Source organism: Temnothorax curvispinosus, unplaced genomic scaffold (assembly GCF_003070985.1).
Source record: "Temnothorax curvispinosus isolate PA1 unplaced genomic scaffold, ASM307098v1 QBEX01009885.1, whole genome shotgun sequence".
NCBI classification, from domain to species: domain Eukaryota; kingdom Metazoa; phylum Arthropoda; class Insecta; order Hymenoptera; family Formicidae; genus Temnothorax; species Temnothorax curvispinosus.
In genome coordinates this window covers 267,258-273,744 of record NW_020219665.1, presented here as the reverse complement: position 1 = coordinate 273,744, position 6,487 = coordinate 267,258, and the positions used below count along the sequence as shown (strand labels likewise).

At 34.8% G+C, this 6,487-nt stretch overlaps 1 protein-coding gene across 5 annotated transcripts in view; it reads left to right on the top strand.

Annotated features, from left to right (window-relative positions):
* The first annotated feature begins 274 nt into the window (after positions 1-274).
* LOC112459526 (ankyrin repeat and death domain-containing protein 1A-like) overlaps positions 275-6,487 on the top strand; it is a 31,715-nt gene continuing 25,502 nt past the window's right edge. For all 5 annotated transcript variants that reach the window (XM_025023693.1, XM_025023692.1, XM_025023691.1 and 2 more), the window contains exon 1: positions 275-442. The gene's annotated coding sequence lies outside the window, so the exon portion shown is untranslated. The remainder of the gene's footprint in view (positions 443-6,487) is intronic.

Below are 6,487 nucleotides of genomic sequence, written 5' to 3'. Positions count from 1 at the left end.
TTGCAAAAAATGCTAAATCAAAACAATTGTACTTTTGTTCGCTGATGCTTTTATCATGGTCGAACAATGAAGAATAGAAAAGAATCGCTACGATTTCAAGGCAATTTCAAGCTGTTTCCAAACGGACATGTACGAATACACGCCAACTATAATAGTGAGCGACTATAATAGTGGTTCAACCCTCCACATGGCTGCGCTACTGTCGACCTAATAACGGGTGATGCCTCGCAGGCGAAAGGGGGATGATTCGGCCAGTACTCAGTAGCATGCCGCCTCTCGTAGCGTGAATATCGTCGGGCGAGCTCTCGTCGCGGAGGAATCGTGGCGGAAGAACGCGGCACACATTGCTCATCTGACTTTTTAACCCCGTTGTACCGTGATCGAAGATCGAGAGAAGAGTGGTGTTTTATCGCTGGGACATTTCAGGGAAACGAAACGACGCGTAAGTGCACATTTAACAGAAAACATCTCTGCAAATTTGAAATTAAAAATATATATTCAAGGGACGCGTGGCGGAAATGGCTAAACTTCACTTTAATTAACGCATACACGAGTGTGTGAAGGAAAATTAACGCCGGTGCGTGTATAAATATGTGATGGATGTTGCGCAGTAAAATCATTAAGACTAATGAAGCGGTCTCGTTACTTGTGATAAACTCTGAATAATAAAAGCTAAATGAAACCGAGTCCCGTCATTAATGTTTTATTCTTATTTTAGGCACGAATATAATTTTACGTCAAGTACTACGTTAATTGCAGGCACCAAGATGTGTTAGAATACACTTTACATGATTTTTTTTTGTAGAATACATTTTACGTGTATTCTAGAAAAAAAGCTGTGACGGAACAATTTATGTGTTTGTACGGATTACTTTTGCAAGTATAAACGTGTGACCCAATTGAATTCTAATGAAGGAAAAAGGTCGTGAAGATTGCTGACACGACCTGCGTCGTATGACCCTGTACCTACACACTCGGCATCCATTTCTCATGTGCAGTCTCGCAGGGGAGGCATTCGCGTTCAAGGCGATCTAATTAATCATTAGAAACGCATATCCTTGACAGCTCTGCTCATGGCAATTTAACAGATTCTTTAGCAAATTACGCTTCGCGCGACTCCACGAACTAGTTAGAACCCATTTTCCGCGCTTCAAACTCCGATTTACTCTGCCCGATTCATTGTTCTACGTTCTACGCATCATTAGAGATTTCGAAAAAAAGATATTATAAGAAATGAGAGATTTACTTGTTCGCTTACACAATTTCTTTTTATACATGAGTGAAATATTCCTGTAAATGATATTTTAAATTATTTGATTTTTTTTTTAATTCGTTTCTTTAGCAAAAACTTTGCTATATACATTAAAAATACTTTTTGAGAACTAAACCAATCAATTTTATTTTAGCAAAATCGTGATTTAAAACTATCAAATTGTTTGATGTGACGAATCAGAAAATTATGAAAAAATTAAATTTTCTTGAAAAAAAATTTGGAATCAATCAAAAAATACTGCAAATTTTTGTGCTTTATTGTAATATTTTTTTTATTATTCGATTCTATCGCATTCTCTCTCTCTCTCTTTCTACATAACCTCATTACGTTACAAAATACTGCTTTTCCATTGCTGTATAACAGAATGATGAGAGAGGAGTAACGAACTTTAAAATTAAATCCCTTAAGAGATTTATAAAAGCCACTCGTTAGCCTTGGAAGTAGTAGCTATTGTTATAACGCTAACGAAAGCATATTCAGAAAGTTGGGACATCAAAGTTTTTACAAAAGCATAAACTATAATTTCAGAGGATTAATCGTAGTATGGTACTATTGGGATTGAAAATGTGTACTCTGTCACAAAAGAAAGATTTAAAAAAAACATACGCGCGTTCTGTTTTTTTTTAATATAAAATCGGGATTGCCCCATAAATCTTACAAATGTAAAGGAAAAAAAAACGAAAAAAATATGATATTCATATTTTACCGTGGCTCATCAATTTTAATAAATTTTTACTTTTTAAATTGAATAATCAAAGTAATATGAGATGATAAATACATACAGTATTTTCAACGTCTCCATTCCTACTCCCCATATAATAACTCGCCATCTGAAACGGTATTGTGCATGTTTTGTATATTAACATAGCCGTTTTATGAATCTATCGATTAATCACAATAATAACGTTGTCTTTTGCGAGGAAAACTATTTTTAATAAAAAGATTAAAAGTTGAATATTTCCTTTATATAATAACCATCGGGTCGAAGCGTAATAACAAAAGAGAACGTTGCAAACGAAGCCAATAAATTAATTATGTATATTATCAAACCATCAGTACCTACCACATTTAATATTTCGTAAAAGTTAAATTTATAAGAGAATACATAAAATTAAAACAGAAATAGTAACAACAAGAAAAAACTTCACGAAAAAAAGAATGTAATACGACCCGTTTCCAAATACGAAAAAGTCTCGCGTTCAAGCCGGTTCCACGATTTTCCAGGTCAACTCTGGCTCTGGTGTGACAAGAGCTGGAACCAGCGGTAGAGAACGAAACTTACCTGGCGAGCCAGCCAGGTGATATTTTTCGCGAAATTCAGAGTTGGATGCATGCGCGTGACGCTAACAAGCGAGGATAATACCCGGCAGCTAACGCTAAAATAATTTAAGCGTTGCGCGCGAACGTATATATCACATTCGTGCATCCCGCTCGCATACGTGTACACGCGATAGTCGCAATACGGATGATTTGCCACGAGACTGATCGACGTTCGTGTTTCGCTCAACGCCTGTCATTTTACATCGATATAATCGACGGGGATATGCGAAAAGACGCGACGGGGGAATTGAAACTGACAGCGACGTAAACAAGAAGCAAATTAACAACTGCATTACGCACCCTACTGCACCCTCGTTAACAAGTCAACGTGAACTGAAATGTTCGAGACAATTAAAGAACCATCACCGCGAATCATCTTGCCGTATCGTTTTTTTATGTGTACCTGGATTTTGAAAAGGTTCTCTTATACTCTAAAAAAAAAGACGGTTAAGCAACCCACGATTAGTAATCAAATTATTTGGATTCGTAACCCTAATAAACTCTGCGTAACTAAAAATCGTAATTAGCTATTCTATTTATTTCAAAGATTTTTAAGTTATATTAGTATATTTTCAAGTTGTACTAGTCAATTCTCTCAATTAGTTCTGTCGATATTCAGTTACGCAAAGATAATTTTCACTTAAGGGGCACTAACCAAAATGTTAAGTTGCTTAACTGTGGGACAAACCGGTCAAAATTTGTACCCGAGTAATAAGGATGAAACCTATATTGTCTATACGTCTATATATATTATACAAAGGCACATACAAAGAATAAATTTTAATATTATCCTATGGTAGAGAGATTGTTTGATATTTCTGCAAGCTTCGAACGAGAGGAACTCCCTGTTGCGCCTAAATATTAAAACGCTCAGGGATGCTTCCCTTCTCTCTATCCAAATTTGTTCCTCTGTCAACATTTTCAGTGCAAAAAAAATATTACAAATTTTACCAATTACTGATATTCGGTTCAATCTGTGGAATATTGTTTAAAGAAATGATCTTGCATATATATTGTTTACCAAACTTTATTGTGTGTTCAGTGAAACTGCATGCATTATTCAGTCGTTTACCTTGGCATATTGGCTGCGTTCAACAGAGAATTGCGCAATCGCTAAATAGCAATCGCAAGCGCGCGTTTGATACTTACCTTCAGGTCCAGCAAATTAGGGTCAAATACCGCAAACCAATACTCAGTAATTTTCCGCGCTCATTAATAGCTAATTATTTCTCACAGTAAATGGACACTTACCGTTCTCTTCATGCTACGCCCAAGTAAATATAATATCGGGTGTCCTAAATTGGATTAAATGTATACATTAAATAAATAAGTACCAAAAGACGGTATTTCAAATTCAAGTTTTCAAACGCTACACTGTAGAGTACCTACTTTTTTAACTTTGCAGACTGAGGATTAATTAGTAAAATTATTTTTACGTAACTGTTTAGTAGATAAAAAAAACCTCAAAGAGGTATCTAACAAATTTTTAATAATCGAATAACTGTTTAAGTAACTTTTACTAAATTTTTTAAAGTGTTTAAATTTAATGCTGGCGATCTCTCTCGAGTATCATTAGAGAAACATGTTACATCATGTACAGTATAGGGGAAGAATATAGCGTACCCTAGTTCCCGACTTTCTTTGGTAAAGCCTTTTAGAAGATAGTTGAGATACAACTATGGGATCACGTAGGATCTAAAACATTCTGAACCCAATTTTAAATTTTATCTCTATTACTACACTTCTATAACTTAATCATTTCTTTAACAAAGTTAATAACTGTCTTTCAGCTAATAAACGATTAAAGTTCAATCGAAGGGAAGTGTAATTCGCTCGCGAATTCCGTCTAACTTCCTGTATACTTTATGAAAGATAGTAACTGGTGGCTGCACGCTGGAAATTCTAGATGCTCGATATATGTTTGTGCCGATACTCAGGCGCTTGGTAGGTCCGTAGAAAGTTTCGTTCGACAGAAAGCTTGAGTTATCGAGAAAGCGTGAATAAGTTCCTAAACCCCGCTTGGTAAACTATGCTGCCGGTATAAGACAAACGACTTAAGCGTCAGGTAATTACACTTGCGGAAACTTGAAAGTGATTATTTAGCCAGATCGTCTTTTACGCGAAGCGACGGCGAGGTGACCAAGTGACTTGAGAATTTATTTGCAACCAATCTAACCAGTTTCCGTTTTGGAGAACTCTTTCGATTTCCCTTCTTATTAAAACCTTTAAATCTACGTGTACGTAAAGTTTTTGTTTTTCCATCTTCGTTTCTTTGTATCGCAATCTCGCGTGATGCTCGCCGATACGATCGCGGTTAGCATTCACTGCGCATTCACTGCGATTACTGTAGTATTTCAAATTCATATCCCACGCAACATATTTTTTAATCCTTAATATTATTTGCGCTACGTTTGATACACTGGAAAAGAAAGTATTAAAACTATAAATCAAAATGATATTAAAGATATCGATAATTTCCCGTATAGATCCTCAATTATTTATTGAGTAAACATTAATTCTTAAAACAAAATATTTCTACTTAACTAAAATTTTGTTCAAGATAAATGGAGAATGATTTTATTAACTAATCTACAAATTCCTTACATAAATTAATAAATATTTATTGTATAAACTGTAGCATATGATTTATCGTTGAGTTTCGGTTCAGTTCGTGAGTGAAATCGTGCATTTATGCATAGGTGCTTATATGCGCGTGTAATTATTTACTAGTATTATTACCTTATTTATCCACAAAATTAATGAAGACACCTTGAGTTCGTGACACAAGAAATACGAGTTAATTACGTTATCATGGGCCGCCTGATTGTATCGCGGTCTTATATTTAGCGTGGCTGCGATAACTGTGTACACGTCAAGGCGTTAGTTTAATGAAGTCCTAGACGATTCTTCTCCCCCGAGCAATACGAGTACGTCGAATACTCTATTTCTCTTCCATCCGACCGAGCTCGTCCCTTTTCGAAACGAGACTTGTGGGGAAAAGAGCAAATACGCGAACCTCAGAGAAGCGCGCGAGCATCATTCATTCGGAGCACGATTTTTCATCGATCATCCGGCAACTGAGTGATAGAGCAAACGTGCAGTCAAACATCAGTATAATTTCATAATAGAGAAACGTGCGCCCAGTTCTACTACGCAATAAGTTTCCGTTCTTATGATTGCATGAGGACTATATGCTGTATGCAAGAATTGAAATGTGTTTTTATATGATGATTTTTAAGTTCATCTTCAATTCACCGTGATTTTATTCATCATATGAAAGTTTGCCCTCCTCACTACGTAAATAAAATCGTATGCAAAATTAAGAACGTAAAGAAACATGACGTTCATATCTTAACGTTTGTTATTGGAAAAAAAATCAATTTTACCGACTTGCTTAAATGCAAACGTGTGCGCAGTCTTAATTAAAGTTGTAAAAATAGCTCTGTAAGTTGAAAAATAAAACTATTATTTTTTGTCAAAATTTATAAAATGACATTTCCAAAAAATTTAAGTTACAATTTCAGAGTGCACAATATATTTTTATATTTTTATGTATATTTCTATATTTACAAATATTTCAATCTGTATCGCAATATGTAATGACAAAATGTTATTATTTGCAGGATTATTGTACATATATATACATATATACAACATACACACACACACACACACACACACTATTAATTTATTCTCTACCGTAAAGTCTATTTTAAAACAAAAGCGCACTCAGCTCTATAAAACTAGACTGTGAAAAATTGAAAATTAAAAAACATTTATATACATATACTGATATATGCAGTTAAAAGCAATTTCAATACCTTTTCCCGTGTATCAGAAATATAATTTCATACGTAATTTTAATTTTGTGCGCTGATATCCTTCGCCTTCAAA